A 15,902-nucleotide genomic window follows, 5' to 3' on the forward strand; every position below is an offset into this window, starting at 1 on the left:
CAGATTTCTCCGTCACCCCCGCATTTTATTTATTGTATATTCAAAAAAAATCCACAAACAAAAAAACGAGGAAAAATGGTCAAAAATAAAACAACACAAAGAATAATGAAACGAATCATTGAGGCAAATATTTGAATGATGTTCAAACAACACGACTGCTGGCGGGAAGCGGCGAGTGGGAATATTATAAAAATGTTATTGCTTTTCATTACGCCGAAAAAATGTCAAAAAAAAGTATCCCATTTTGCTGGGCGTCAAATAGGAACATAAAAAGAGAGCTTCGAGTGTCGAGATTGGTAGCTCAACCCAAATGAGTTCTGTTCAGATTCACATTCAGAGCGACCCCATAATCGCAGCCTCTTCCCTGACAAATTGAGGCAAAATGCAGCCGAGCACTCGCAGGACTTCCAGGACTCCTCGTTTTCCCCTTTTCCCACCGCTGCTGCGCTGGCAAACCGAAAAAGATTCATTAATCACGAAAAAACCCAAAGGAGCCTGGCGACTGGAATAAGCTGGCAAAGAAACGAAAGCGAAACGGAAGCGAAGCAAGTCACTCAAAGAAGCCGTATTCGAAGGAGTAATAGAAGATCTGGGAGGACTGAAAAGTAAATCTATGAATATGCAAAAGGAAAAGCAGCTCATGTATTTATTATAGGTGAGCCGCAAATAAAAGAAGGATTCGCTTCTTTGTCAAAGGCGAAATTTAGACAAAAGGCTCCATAAAGTCCCATGAAAGCTTTAAATAATTAAGCAGCAAGGAAATGAACAGAAACTCTGTGCAAGTCACTGCCAAGCTATTGACAAATAGAATTTCTGTCTAATTTAAATTTTATTTAATTTATACTGATTATTTTTTTCCGAAAAGTTAGGATCTGGGTTTTTGGTAAAAATATGGCACTTTTTCAAGATTTTTTGCTGTAACTTGGCCAAAAATGATCCAAAATCCAAAAGGCGCACGGTTTTGGGCAGCTAACGACCCAATAATTAAAATCAGTAAACTTTCCGTTTGATTTAAAAAAATTTAATTTAGACCCAATTTTCACATTTTTGATAAGCGGTTACATCATATTTTTTTGCAAAAAATGGCAAAATTGAAAAATTTCCTGGTTTAAATGCCAATCGATTGGGAATTTAATAACGAGTTCAACGAGGTATGACACTCTGTATTCGGATCATTATTTCCATTTTTATGAACAAAATACTGTTTTTTTTTGGGGTAAAAATCAAGATCTTGATTTTTGGACAAAAATTCGATTTTTTCAAAATGGGGTTTTTGCTGTAACTTAGACAAAAATGATCCCAAATCAAAAAGGCGCACTGTTTTGAGCAGCTTACAACCCCATAATCAATATCAGTGCACTTTCCGACTGATTTAATAAAATGAATTTTCGACCCAATTTTCACATTTTTGATAAGGGGTACCATCATACTTTTTCGCGAAAAATGGCAAAAAATTAATGTTTCTAGATTTCAATGGCAAACGTTTGGAAATTAAAATACGAGTTCAACGAGGTATCGCATTCTAAATTTGGATCATTATTTCCATTGTTTCGGCCAAAATACTGAATTTAAAAAAAAAAAAAAAGTAATTGCATGGTTATAATAAGTGAAATTAAAAGGCAATGGAAACTACCATTTAAGCAGACAAAAATCTCATCCGAAAGTGGGGCTAGGTATCAATCCAAGCAATCCTTGCCTGCCCCTCAAATGTTTGTCCAATAAACGTCATTTACCACCAGCAGACACTCATTAGGATGGGCAAAAAAAGAGTAAACAAAAAAGCCAAAAAAAAAACAACCTTCAGTCGAGACTCGGAAATTGTGGGCTAATAGAAAAATTTGTCGCAATAGGAAAGTTATTGACAAATGCGAACCCATCCACAGGGGAAAACAGGACATGTCGGGACACGTCAGGACACGTCGGGGAATGTAAGCATACGCAAATTTCACAAAAATTTAGCAAAGCGAAGGAGGAAAAAACAATAAAATAGAGGAGAAAACTAATTCACATGAGGGGTGCAAAATTCGTATTTCAAATTTCAATAGAGAGAGAGAAAAAGCTGCAAAGGGATGTGGAAGGCAACTTTGCAGGCAGCCACAAGTTGGCAACCCTGGCATAACCCTAAAAACCGAAACCTTTAAAACCATTTAACGTAACTTTCAAAACCAGGCTTGCCAAATATGTGTAAGCGTGTCAGTGAGCCTGTGTGTGTGTGTGAGTGTGAGCGTATGGGTGTGTACTATATGTGTGGGCAAAGTTTTTAAAGTGTCAAAAAGTTTGGGCAACGTCACCCGGCATCATCAACAGCGCCACTTTCAGTGGCCATCGAGAGATATTCTGGAGGGGGTGAAACGAAGGGGCTTTGCACAATTTTGCATGTCGCACTTTGCATTCTGGCCCCTGGTCATATATAGTACACCTGACAACCCTGCCTCCTTTGCGTCCATCCCCAAAACGCTTCCATTGCAGGCCGCAAATAGTTGCGGCCATAACTTTTAAATAGATTTGGAATCTGTTTCGAATTTTCCCTGTCCACCCTTTGTTTAGTGGTTTGTTTTATTTTATTTTTTTTTTTCATCCCCTTTTTTTATATATTAAAACGACAGAGGATACGAAAGTTTACTAGTACACATATATATATATGTATTGGCAGCAAAGGAAATGGCCAGAAAATATTTGAGCCCTTTGGCAGGTGACTAGCCCAAATCTGAACTCAATCCGAACCCCTTTTTAACCCCTCCACGTTGTTGCAATTATTTCGAAAGCAATTTGCATTCTGCCTTCGAAAAGCTGGGGAAAGTTCAACGTTCAACGGAAGCGAATAGCATGCACAGAGCTTTGTTTACCCCAGAAATGGGTATTGGGGATTTTTGGCCAATGATTTTGCGATAGGGCTTAGATTAGATGGCTGACAAAAGGCCGTACTTTAGTACTTTAGCCATATGGTTGCCCCCAGATTGATCGACGGTGAGTCGAGCAAAACGGGCTTAGATAAATAAATAAGGAAACACGAAAACTGGGCCATCTTTTAAAATGCACTAAAATAAATTATAAACCAGTAAAACAGTTAAATAATAATTAAATATTAAAGATATAAATTTATGCATTTATTTCCAATAATGTAATGCCACCCCGTGGGCGTCAAAACTAATGAATCGCATTAATGTCATAATCTCCCTGATTTTCTTCTATCAATGATTTAAGAAGCGGTCATATCTTCTACACTCTCCTTTGAATCCACTCCCTTTTAATCGGGGAAGGCCACTTTGGTTTGTCTCTCTGTCTCCCTGAGACAAAGGAAAATAGCCCGGCTTTCTTGGTTATCCAGCGTGGAAAAGTGCGTGAAAAGCGGCATAATTTATGCAACAACTACAACAATAAATCCATTTCGGCATGGCCCGAACAAATGGCATGTTAAATGAACTGAAAACTGAAAAACGGGACACGCAGAGTGGCGAGAGGGAATAACTAAATGAAGTCAAGAAGCCAAGATGTAAAAGGGATGTAGAGTTGGAAGGTGGAAGATGGCCGTGAGGCCGGAAGTGAACGCAATGCAGCACTTCCGGTCGGCCGCTGCCCCTTGTGGACTTCGCTCCTGATCCTGTGGCTTCTTCGGCTTCGTCCTGGGGATGACAGGACCGAAAAACGACAACAGCAACAACGGCAGAACAACCGCAAAGCCTTAGGCAGCCAGCATCCCTTACCCTTTCTCCTTCTTTGTCCGTATGTCCGTTTGTCCGTTTGTCGACCGTCGACCGCAGATGGGGGGGTGGCCGCCTTAAGTAAGCAAGCCCGCCCAAAAAAATAAAATAAAACCAAAACAAAAGGTGTGAGGGAGGCGGGGGCGTGACTGTGACAGCCTTTAATGCCGAAAAATCAAGGCATTAAACCCGAAACGGAAAAAAAACGGACAAAGTTTTTTGCCTACAAGCAACTAGTTTTCAACACAAGCCAGATGATACAGGATTTCGAGAATTAAGAGCCGTAGATCAGAAAGGACTATTTGCTTTGAAACTTCCTCCCTTTTTCAGTCATAAATCAAAAATGGAAGTTGATTTCCGCTTCTTACACAACAAAGAATAGTATATTTATTGATTTTATATGATATAGGAAAATTTATTTGTGGAAAGTTTTAATGTGAAATTGATGTAATTTAATGAAGGTAATATTTAATACTTCTTTTAATATTGCCGCTGCATGATTATTAATAACAGGGTAATCAAATATTTTTGCCAGTGCATCTGTGTGCCGCCTGAACAGTTTTGCAGCTTAGCGGCATGCTAAAAAATTAACTAACTTGGCCCGTGTTTGTTTTCGCTTGTTTCTGTAACGCTCTTTTCGCCACCGCACTTGCACCACCCCCCTTTGCATCCCCCATTTGTAACCCCCCTTTGAGCAGCAGCCACTGGTTTGGCGGCACCGCCAATTAGCACACATGGGGCCAAGAGGCTTTGGCTTCAGTTTCGGTTTCGGTTTCGGTTTTCGCTTGTTTTCCTCATATGGCGAATTAAATTTGCATGGCCACAGAAATATTTCAATATAAAGCGTCCAGGTGGTTGGGTCAGGTGGGGGTTAGTGAGGGGTTACTGAGGGGTTAGTGAAAGGCTGAACGCTGTTGCCCGGCAATGAAATGTTGTTTATATACACTTTTTTAATCTTCCCCCTCATTCCATTAGCTTTGCCCCTTTTTGGTTTGTGCTCCGTCAGCGGACAAGGCAAAAACATTTCCGCTGGCGCAGCACACACAGGGATGCACTGTACGAAAATGGGAGGGGAAAACATTAATTTTCTCTAGTAAAACAATAAAAATTAAATTCTTCTTATAAAACATACCAATAATTTTTAAGTAGATTATCTTTAGTCTCTAAAAGCTTAAAATCAATTTTAAAATGTTTTATACTTTTTATTTGTTGAAATAATAATGAATAAACTTATTTATCTTTTTCTAAAAAATCCAAATAATTTATACATAGGGTGCTTTAATCTCTAAAAGCTTGTTATAAAATATTTAACATTTTCTCTCAGTGCTTTCACACTCACACACACGCACCGAGTTGGACACCGCTTAACCCTCATCAGGCTTTACACCTTTCGTTTTCGGCGCAGTAGGAAAATTCAAATTTAGTAAATTTTTTATTTTCATTTTCCTTGTTGTTTTTTCTATTTCTATTTCCAGGGGTTGGGAGAAAGGGGGGTTTAGACCCAAAAATGTCAGAGGCTTACACGCTTCTATGCAGTTAGCTTGTTTAAGTTGGAGTGGTTGGTTGTGGGCGGAGCGGGCGGTTGTGGGAGGAAAGCGTTTGTATGAGAAGCTTATAATCAACATAACGGGCATAACAATGGCCATTAAAGTGCTGCGGGTGGTGGGGGTTTTTGGGAAAAGCCGAGGGGAAAAAGAAAACCACTGGGGCAGGTCGACTCGAGCAGCTGACGACCAACAGCAACTCATTTTTTATGGCCAACAGTCGGTGGGAAAATTCGGGGAAATGGCGGGGAAACGGGGGAAATGGAAATGGCAGGGGAGACAGGCGGCATAAATCTGTGCACAATGCGTCTGGCATTTGCTTGATGGCCCCTGTTTCAGTCTCTATATCCTTACAGTGAAACAAATAAATAACATTAGGTAGTCATGAGAACTTATTTTTGAAACTTGTAGTTCAAAGAGGAATTTACATCAAGGTTAAGGTTTATAATCATATTAATTTGAAAATAGGTGTCTAAAAGTATGCAACAATATATTTGAAGTCCAAAAGTTAAATGAATTCAGACACGAAAACGACTATTCTTTATTCACTGCTTACTTTTAAGCAAAGGTATTTCAAAAACAATCTATTTATTTCCCTTTACTCCCAAGGGTCTTCAAAAAATTCAAAAAAATATATATTAAATTGTTAAAAAATATAAATTAAATGAACTACATAATTATATACCAAACATTTCTCAGATATCTTTTATTTTTCTCTGTGCATCTTTATCCGTGTCTGTATCTGTATCTGTGTGCGTTACTGATGGGCGAGTGTGCGTGTATATCTTGACCACAATAAAATTTATTTGTATTATTTTGCCGGCGTCGACGTCGTTTGTTTTGTCGCTCAAGTGCGAAAGCAACAACACAACACACGACTAGAGCCAAAAATAAAAATAATAATAAAACAAAAATAAAGCAGAAAAAAAATCAGACAAGACAATGGGAGTTATTTGGTTGGATGGTTGGTTGGTGGGGGGGTTTTGTGTTTTTCGGGGGCCCCAAGACAAAACGAAACGATTTTAAAATGCACTTCAAAGGAAAAATGTCTGCGACCCGCTTTAAAATGTCATCAACTAATGAGCAGGAACCCAAAGAAGAAGGAGGTTCATTTGGCCATGTGTCCTGCGTTCTGAGTCCTGTGCCATTTGAGTTAATTAAATTCCTGAATCCGAACCCAATCCTGCGAAAGCCAACATAATAGGATTGGATTGTGAACATGATGAGGTATGTAGTCGGTGCATTGGGGCTTTCAAACTTATTATATCGCATTTTCATTTGCACTTGGAAATACCCAAGGCCAAGTAAAATTAATAATGGTGCTGGCGTTTGATGCTTTGTCTTTCGACAAATTCAAATTAGTTAGCTATTTTGCCCACAAAGATTTTTTGAGCGAAAATAAACGACCAGTAGAAAGTTCCCTTTATTATTCAAAGGTTTTTCTGAAGAAACCACCAAAGCCAAAGTAGAATTTTCATTTAACGAATATTTTATTAAAAAAACAATGCATAGAAATATTAAAAAATAAATAAATTTCTGTTTCTGGTTAAATATTTGAGCATATTAATAAACGTGTTCTGCTTTAGTTGTAGTTTAATTTTTTAGAGCAATCATACGGAAAGAATAAAGGGCAAGAAATGACCAGAACAAAGGACTCTTTATTATTTGAGGTTTTTGGTAGAACTTTCATTTGAAAAATATTTGTGAAAAATCTAAAAACTAATTTAATTTCTGGTAAAATATGTGAGCTTATTATATATATTATGCATTTTTTGTGATTTATGCTTTGATTATTTGGGAAATCTTTAAATTTAATATGCATGATTTTTTTACCAAGCCATTTTTTTCTGTGTATTTATATAGCTATTATTATGCCACTTAAAAGTGTTTTGTGTTATTATGTATTTATAAAATGTAAATCATTTGAGATAGCAGCATCTATTGCAGTTTTTAAACTTCTTACAGGACCAGCTGGGGAATATGTCTCTGCACGAGAATGCAGCTGCAGTCTGGAAGACAACAGCTACCATTTTTCCTCGTGGCCATATCCCTTGGCTTATTATACAAGGAGCCAACAAACCGTAACTCAGACACCGCTGAGACTGAGGTTTCTTCCAGCTCCATTCCCATTCTTACTACCATTCCCATTCCGATTCCGATTCCCATTCCCTGTTTCCCTTTCGCTCGTTGGGTTTACTTTGCACGCAACATTTTTCACAGCGAATGCCATTTTGGGTGTGTGAGTAATGCCATCCTTTTCGCCCCGAGAACCCCGTACTTATGCCCATACCCATATCCTTATTCCAACTCCTCATGTCCTGCGAGTTGGTATTTGGTCAATGCGTCAGTTTTACGGCTCGTAATGCTTGTAATTGATTGTTAATGCCGCACTTAACCCAGACTCCAGCTGAGCTGGCCAAAAGGACAATCGTCCTGCGGCTGGCCATGTGCTCAGGACGAAGGACGAAAGCTGAAGGCTCCTCCTTTTCCATTCTCTCTTCCTTTCTTCCTTCACCGAGATCCATGTGCGTGGCTTGGCTTATTTATTATTTAAGGGCTGGATTGCGTGTGCAATTGTTGAAATTCCTTTTTAAAAATAACACACAGAAATCAGTTAAGAATAACCAAATGAGTGGGGCAACAGGAGAAGAATCAGAAACAGGAGCAAAATCAGGAGCCGAAGCAGCAACTAACAAACAAACAAACAGGGCCAAGGATCGTTGGGCTTATCGGACAGCTCAGGACCAGAAACAGAAACAATATTCTCAGCCAGAATCTGAGAATCTGAGCCAGGAGCTTCGACATGGCCTGCATATTTCATCTGAATGCACTGAGGGAAGTAGGGGTTGCCACTTTATTATTTGGACTTACTAATACTTGAAAAAGAGCACAGAAGAGCTTGCTTAAAATCAAATAGATCAAGGAAAGAAACAAAATAAATAAATAAATAAATACAAAACTGCCTAAAAGAAGTTGTAATTTTTTCTCTGCCTACTTTTCGGCACCTTTAAAGACGAAAGAACCCCCATAATAATAAAGTGCATCGATTTCAACAAGAAAATGATTAAAAATATTTTGGAAACTACCTAAAAGAATGCAATGATTTTTTGTGAATTTAAAAGCTTGCCTTTTCTTACTGTCTACTTTTCGGTACCTTTAAAGGTGATTTAAAAAACCTTAAAATAAACCCAAACTTAACCAAAGAGGCTATTTTCTCTCTGTGTGAGGCTCTTGTGGTGTTCTCTTCATGTGGCAGCAACAAACGGAAACGTTAATGCCGGCAATATAATAAAGGATAATGCAGCAGGAATTGCAGCCCCGCGCCGGCATTCCTTGCCGCACTAAACAGCCCGGCACAACTGAAATGACAATAAACAAAAATGCAGCAGCCACAACTGTTGGGCGGGGAAAACTGAAAACGGAAAACTGAAACCAAGCAAGAAAAACGAGGAAAACACAGAAACACAGAAAGTTGGTAAGAAAAGAGCTGGAATGGCAATTTGGAATGGCTGAAATGCTGAAATGCTGCTCTCGTTGTTTGGCCTTTTCATTTCTTCGTCTCGTCTCATCTCGTCTCGTTTCGTTTCGTTTGCGTTTTTCGTTTATTGAATTCGCAGCATGGCAACAATGGCAACAATTTCTGTTGCATACTTTTCGGAGCCACTCACTGGACCACCCATCAAACCACCCATTGAAAACCCACCCACCCATTTCATGAAATCCCGGGGCCAGCGAATTATAACAACAATGTGGGCCAACAAACAACTACGCGGGCAACAGATTAGCCCTGGCAAATAACATTATAAAGTATGCAAGACAGCAAATGCAGAGATTGCTGCAAATTATTAAAATATCATTGATGTGCATGCCATTGCCAATGGACTTTGCCAATGGATTCCGATGGAAGTCGGTCAAGGTTCAAGGAATTTCGATTATTCCGATTTATTCGTAATGGTCATGTAATGGATTCCAAAACTGCCAGCTGGCTGGCTAACTGCTTTAATATTAACGTTAAGCGAGGATTTTCAAATCCCTTGAAAACGTGTCTAAAAGTATGCAATGCAATTTCTCATATTTGTTACTACATACTTTTAGACGCCTCTTTAAGTGATTTGGAAACCAATTGTGTTGTTTGGGGTACGGGTTTGAAATCACTTTAAAAGGTGTCTGAAAGTGTGCAATACCTTTTCTTAAATTTTTTACTGCATACTTTTAGACACCTCTATAGGTGATTTAAAAACCCATAGTGATTTCACCTATATTTATCCCAGCGGAATGCATTGAAGAGGTTTGGTTTTCACCGTGAAAATAAAAAGCAATATCTGTGAGCATGCGATGCGATTACAAGCCACCAGGATGCCTAATCCTTTTAACCGACATTCCACGGGCATTCAAAAACCAGTACGTGTTCCAATGGATGTGGGCAAACAATGTCGCCCTACAGCATTTAGTGGGTTTGTTTTGCCGGCTTTGTTGGCTGCGGATCCTGAATCCTGAATCCAGATGACAGGACCATTACTGGGCGGAATGGAAAGATAACCGATTTGCTTTCGTTGCTCCGCTCTGGTCGCAGCAAAAACAATTACGGCAAATCAGATGACAATGGCCGGGTCTAAAAATACAACCACGGCAAACGAGATAACAACGACAACGGAGCAGCTCGATGGTCTCGAAGCTCGGTATCTCGGCGAGATAGATGTGTTTTAAAGTAAGTAACTAGGCAAGGCTCCTTCGGTCAGCCAGCCCGTGTTCCACCCACATCCCGGAACACCCAAATACTCAAACACCACCGAACGAACACCCATCGAAACAACAATCCCGGCGAAAAAGGGGCTGAACACAATGGTCGTGGTGGGTTTTTAGGGGGGCTTTTCAGATGGCGGGTGGGGCCACCAAAGTCGTTGAAATGAAAATGAAGATGAAATAAAATGGAAAGCACAAACAGAGAAAAAACTAAAATTTTCTATGCTGTAAACGAAATTGAAAATGAACAAGAGGAGCGAACACGGACATGGACATATACACACACACACACACACTGAAACAGATACAGAGACACGGACAAGGACACGGACAAAGATACGGACAAGGATACGGACATGACCGGCACCCGGACCTCCACCTGCACTGAGAGAAAAGTCAACAGTCTTAAGTGAAGCTGGTTGGCTAAGCAATCAGAAGGTAAATAAGAAAGAACACACCAATTGATCGACAGGTGAAAATAATAGTTCATCCAGTTGTTTGTAAAATATCACTTATAAATGGTGTCTAAAAGTATGCAATGGAAAAAGGAACATCGCGATTCAGAAGTTTCGCTTTGCATAAGTACTTATTAAATTTGCAATAAATATAGTGAAGGATTAGAACACTTTAGTAGATTTCTCTCTACTTCTCCACTACAATAGTGTGACCAGACTTAATACTAAAATAGGTTTATTTTACCCTTGAGAACTAACTACAATTTTCAGCAGTGTGGATTGGAGATATCGTGTGGGAACCTTAACATGGAATGTATGGGATTGTGTGCACTACGAAGCGTTGGAGGCGTTGGCAAACAGCGCTGAGTGCCAGGATGTAAGAGTCAATGTGCGTGTGTATGAGTGTGAGTGTTCTCATGTGTGTGTGTGTGTGTGTTGAAGAAGGTGACTCAATGGTTTGTGTTTTTCCGCTTTTCCTTTCTTGTCTTGAAAACAGCGCTCGTCTTGTAATGAGCTGGCTGGAATGGAAAATGGAGAACGCTGATGAGCTGCGTCTTAACTAACCGAAATGGGAAATGAAAGGGAGGGGGAGGGGGTGTTTTGAGGATGAACAGGTGGGCGTTGGTGGGGGGAGGAGGGTGGTGGGTCGACAGTCCTCACTAGGAATCGCTTAAAAGCAAATTGCGCTGAAAAGCAATCAGCGCATAAGTGCAATACAAATACAAACAAGTTTATTGCTTTTCCCGTTGTCCTCGCGGTCTTTCCGGTCAGGATGCCTTCTAAATGGAGGGGAGTCGGTGGGAGGAAGGGGGGGTTCCATAGAGAGGGATTGCATAACGAAATGAGATGCCTGAATGGAAGCAGTATGTCCAGTATTTACTGGCATGATATATGTCGGTTATTAGATCCGATGTGCACCATCTTACCATCGGTAACGAAGATTTAGCGTGGCAAATTCAAATTCAAATGCGGGCTGCCTTGGTGGGTAGCAAATTTATGGATTCCACTTGGCTAAAAGCCTGAACGATGGGTGGTTCCTCCCCACCTTCTAGTGTCAAAGAATGGCCAACCGTATTGATAGATTATAACCGCAGATGGGATGGCGAGTGGATAACCAGATGGAGTACAAGGAGACAACATACAGAGAAACCCATTATAGCTTTCACTATAATAAGATATTTTATTAGTATTAAGTTACCTAATTAAAGACTTTAAAGTTGCTTACCGTTTTATGTTAAGTTCTGTTGATATTTCGATAGGTATCTTTAAATAATTTTAAAGAATAACCCAAAAGCAATTATTTTTTCTTTTTTTTTTATTTTTTTTTTCTTTTTTATTATAAGTTTTAGTAATTGTCGCAAGGAGAGATTTAAATTTTAAGAAATTAATATTTGTATCTTTTTCAATGTGTTTAATTTTTTTTGGTTATTTTTCTCGATACATTTTTTTTTCTTTATTTTTTGAACCATTTATTTAATCACTGTGGAATCTGTGGAATTTTCAATATATCCAACGAATGCCCACTTTTTTCCTTGCCGTGCCGCCCATCATAACGTTGCCCAAATGCATTTGTAATGACCAATTATTCAGCAAAAGCGTAGCCCTTGACGGAATGTCAAATCCAGTAACCTTAATCCGCCGCCCTAAAACCTGAACAGAGACCATAATCGGGGGCAATCAAATCGTGGATTGCAACGCATAACATAACACATTACGCGGCGGAGGACGACAAGCCGAAAACAAGGCGGGGAAAACAGTTGGAAACATTAAGTCCTCATCACTCGAAGGACTCCAGGACTCCAGGACTTCATGGCTGTATGGCTGTATAGCTGTCCAAAAACAAACTGTCGACACCTGCCATGAGTGATCACCGCTCGCGGCTCGCATTACAATGCAAATAAGTCTGGGAGGTTGGAAGGTCGGAGGTTGGAGGGTTGGAAGGTTATTGCCCATATGGCCGCCGGAGTTGGCAACTCGTAACCCACTCGACGGAACGAAACCAAACGAAATATATACGGCAAACACATTTAGCCCGTAATGGACTTTTTTTATGGCATTTATAAGCGCGCCAAACAACGTTTCCCTGGGATACAGACACACAGACAGGCAGACAGACAACCAGACAGACAGACAGGAAAGACAGAAAAGACTTGGCCCGTTGTGAAAAGCAAGTGGCTTGGTTTGGCTCGAAATAAAAGATCGAAATAAATTAAACTAGCATTGAGGGCCTAGGAAATGCGTGCACCTGTATGAAATATTCAAGTACAATCAACCGGGAGCCATTGAGAAAAGAAACGCACTTTCGCTGAATATTTCAGGCGATTTTTCCTCGCATGAGGATTTTTTAGTGCCTCTAACCTGCGTTTTCCAACTACCCACGTCGGAGCTCTGGTCACTATTCATAGAATATTTAATAACAAAATTGCCTGCTTTTAATAGCGATTTCTTTTGTAAGAAAAAAGAAACGAGGTGGCTAAAAAAAAAAAAATCTATGAATTTTTAAGCTGGTAATTATATCATATTTTTCCGATTAAGGATCAAACCACTTATTCCCTGAACTATTTCTCAACATGGGTATCTCCGAGTTTTTCCTCGCATATTTAATAACAAAATTGCATGTTTTAATATCGATTTCTATGTATTTTTATAAGGAATTGGAACTATTCCTTATGGGTATCTCCGATATCTGTATCTCTCTCTATTCTAAATTCACATTACTATTCTATTTCCTGGAGTTGCCATGCTCCACAGTCAATAGCTCTCGATGGCTAGGTTTCCACTGAGGTTTAAATTCATGCATCTGTATATGGCCACACAGCGAGAAAATAGACATTAATATCATCTAGTTGAGGTGATATTAAAAATAGTTCAAAATAAGATTGATTTTATTGAGCTTAAAGTAGAAATAAGGTAGAAATTATATTTGACGTGGGTAGTTGGGAAAATGCTTACTTTTTCAAATAAAATAAATTGTTGGTTTAAATATAAATTTACTTTTTAGATTACAATAACTTGTTGCTAGTTTCATCCCCCTTTTTTCTGCACGTGCACCTTTGCTTTCCTTTCGTGGTGGATCCAATAAAATGTGCGAAAAACTTGATGCGCGGCTCGCGATTGCCATTTATTTTTATTGCCGCACTTACCTGCTACTTAGCGCCTCCCGCCCCCTTTTCGAGAGGTTCACGTGGGCGTGGCCGCTTTTCACTACGCGGCGACACAGAAAAGTTTTGAGTTTGAGTTTGAGTTTTGACTTTTGCTCGGTGCGTTGTGCGTTCTGCGTTCTGCCTGCTCTATATAGTAGATACATATATATATTTGGTGTGTGGGTGTGCAAGTGTGCGACTGGCACTTTAATCAGCAATGCCAGCTGCTCCTTTGCCGATTTTCCAGCTTTTCCGGCAAAAGAGAGAAAGGCAGGTGCTCGGCCAAGAAGGCAGAGAACAGAAACCAGGAAAATGCGAATGCGAAAGGAAATTCGCACATAACACTTCCCAAAGGCCATAAAGTCGCGCATATTTATAAGCCGCGTCTGTCTCTCGATTTCCATCTCTAGGCAGGGTCTGCTTTATGCCAGCTTTTTATGGCCAGTACATGTACATATACATAGATATCCATCCCCAACCATTTGCACTCCATATGAAAATGAAACCCCACTTCAATTGACATCTTGCAACCTTTCAAATAGCCGAAAGATCTCTCTGTTTTTTTTTGGATCCGTCAGCTGCTCCTCCGCATTTGTTTCGCATTTTCTCGTTTTATTGCGCAAAATTGAAGGCCTACTTTATTGCCGACTGGATTTTTTAGCATAAACACAATTTATGCATATACAATATACACACAACCGGGGGAGGGAAAAAATTGCCAAAAGACGTGACAAACTCTTCGGTGAAATAAAAAAAAAATAAATACAAAAAAATAAAAAAGAAGGAAAACCCGAGAGCAAAAGTTTTTAATTTGCTTAGACGCGACCAAAAGTCGGCTAGAAAGCCTGCCTTCTCCTGGGAGAATCGAGCTATCGCAGCTTAAACCAGATTAAATTATCGCATTTTTCTTTACATATTTTTATTTTTTTTATTTTCTACTGCTCCCTGTGCCATCGTTGATTCGATTTTTGCTAACCAAAAAGAAGGCAAAAAAAAACGAAAAAAAAAAGAATGGAAGCAAATCCGTAGGCAGGCGAGAAAAGTTCGAATAAATTGAGTGAAAGTTCGCATTCGCCTTTAACATTTTCCCTCTTTTTTTTTTCTTTTTAGGCGTCGGCACATGGAATCAACTTTGGCTCAGGTGTGGATGGCTCTCATTTTTTCAATATTTTTATTTTATTCCTTTGCGTTGAAAAATGTTTCTAATTCTTTAAGGTTTGCAACACAAAAATTTATGAAGTATGCATATTTATTAGAGTCGATGGAAATTTGCTTGTCTGCCAGTTGAGGATCGCAGATGAATGTTTACTTAAACTGTATTTCATTTTTCTAGCACATTTGAGGACTTTAAAATTGTTTTCACTTTTTTTTGTGTGACACGATGCTAACATGAATTACATTTTTGATTATTATTTTATATCCATGGAAGTCTAAACAGCTGAGGTATAATAAGTGTTTCGCAATTAATTTATTACGTTTAGTAATTAAAACAAAACCTAAGAATTTTTTATATTTCACTTTAATAACAATTTTGCCTTTTTGTATCCTTTTATATTTATTTATTTATTTAGAAATTTAGATTTTTTTTGTAATTTATAGAATACATTTTTAAATGATTTATAGTATTTTGCCTTTTTGGTGCTTTGTTTTTATTTCTATTTCCCTTTTAATTGGGTTAGGACCTGAGGACTTTAAGAGGCTCATCCTCTCACACACACAAAACACACACACACTCATAGACGGACAGCACACACACCCATACACACAGGACACTTACGTTTTGAGTTATTGGGGCAGGCCCAAAAGTATGCTAGGCTTTGCGCCCGTCGCTCAACTGGAATTCACTTTTCCGCCAGCCGAGCCGTCTCACTTTTCATTGTTTACGCTTCACTTGTACTTCTTTGTTTTCTTTTTCGTATTCGTTTTCGTGTTTTTGTTGCCAATTGAGGAGAACCCCCGAAAAAAAAGCGGCACACTTCTCTTTTCACACACTCAACCGAAAAAAACAACAAACAAACAACAGATGCAATTGGCGGCGACGGCACGCGTTTCGCGACGCGTCGCGTTTTGAATTTCGCTCCGGGGGGGTGAAGGGGTTTATTTTCGAGTCACCGTCGGCGAGGGGTGGGGGTTACGAGGGGGCGGGGTAGCGAGGGGGGCCAGCCACAATTGCTATCAGCGATCGCGATCGCGACGATAACTCCCTTGATTCTCTCAAGTTTTTCGGTTCAGAGATTCCAGATTCAGTGATTTCAGAGATTTGAGCTTGCAGTTCTCACACAGTTCGAAGGCGATCCGAAACGAAACGAATCGAAT

At 39.5% G+C, this 15,902-nt stretch overlaps 1 protein-coding gene across 1 annotated transcript in view; it reads right to left on the reverse strand.

Moving 5' to 3' along the window:
* The window catches only part of dpr8 (defective proboscis extension response 8), a 132,102-nt gene extending 116,684 nt beyond the window's left edge, over positions 1-15,418 (reverse strand). The window contains exon 1 of the mRNA XM_017139798.3: positions 15,364-15,418. The gene's annotated coding sequence lies outside the window, so the exon portion shown is untranslated. The remainder of the gene's footprint in view (positions 1-15,363) is intronic.
* Between the last annotated feature and the right edge of the window lie 484 nt (positions 15,419-15,902).

This window comes from Drosophila takahashii, chromosome X (genome assembly GCF_030179915.1).
Source record: "Drosophila takahashii strain IR98-3 E-12201 chromosome X, DtakHiC1v2, whole genome shotgun sequence".
NCBI lineage: Eukaryota > Metazoa > Arthropoda > Insecta > Diptera > Drosophilidae > Drosophila > Drosophila takahashii.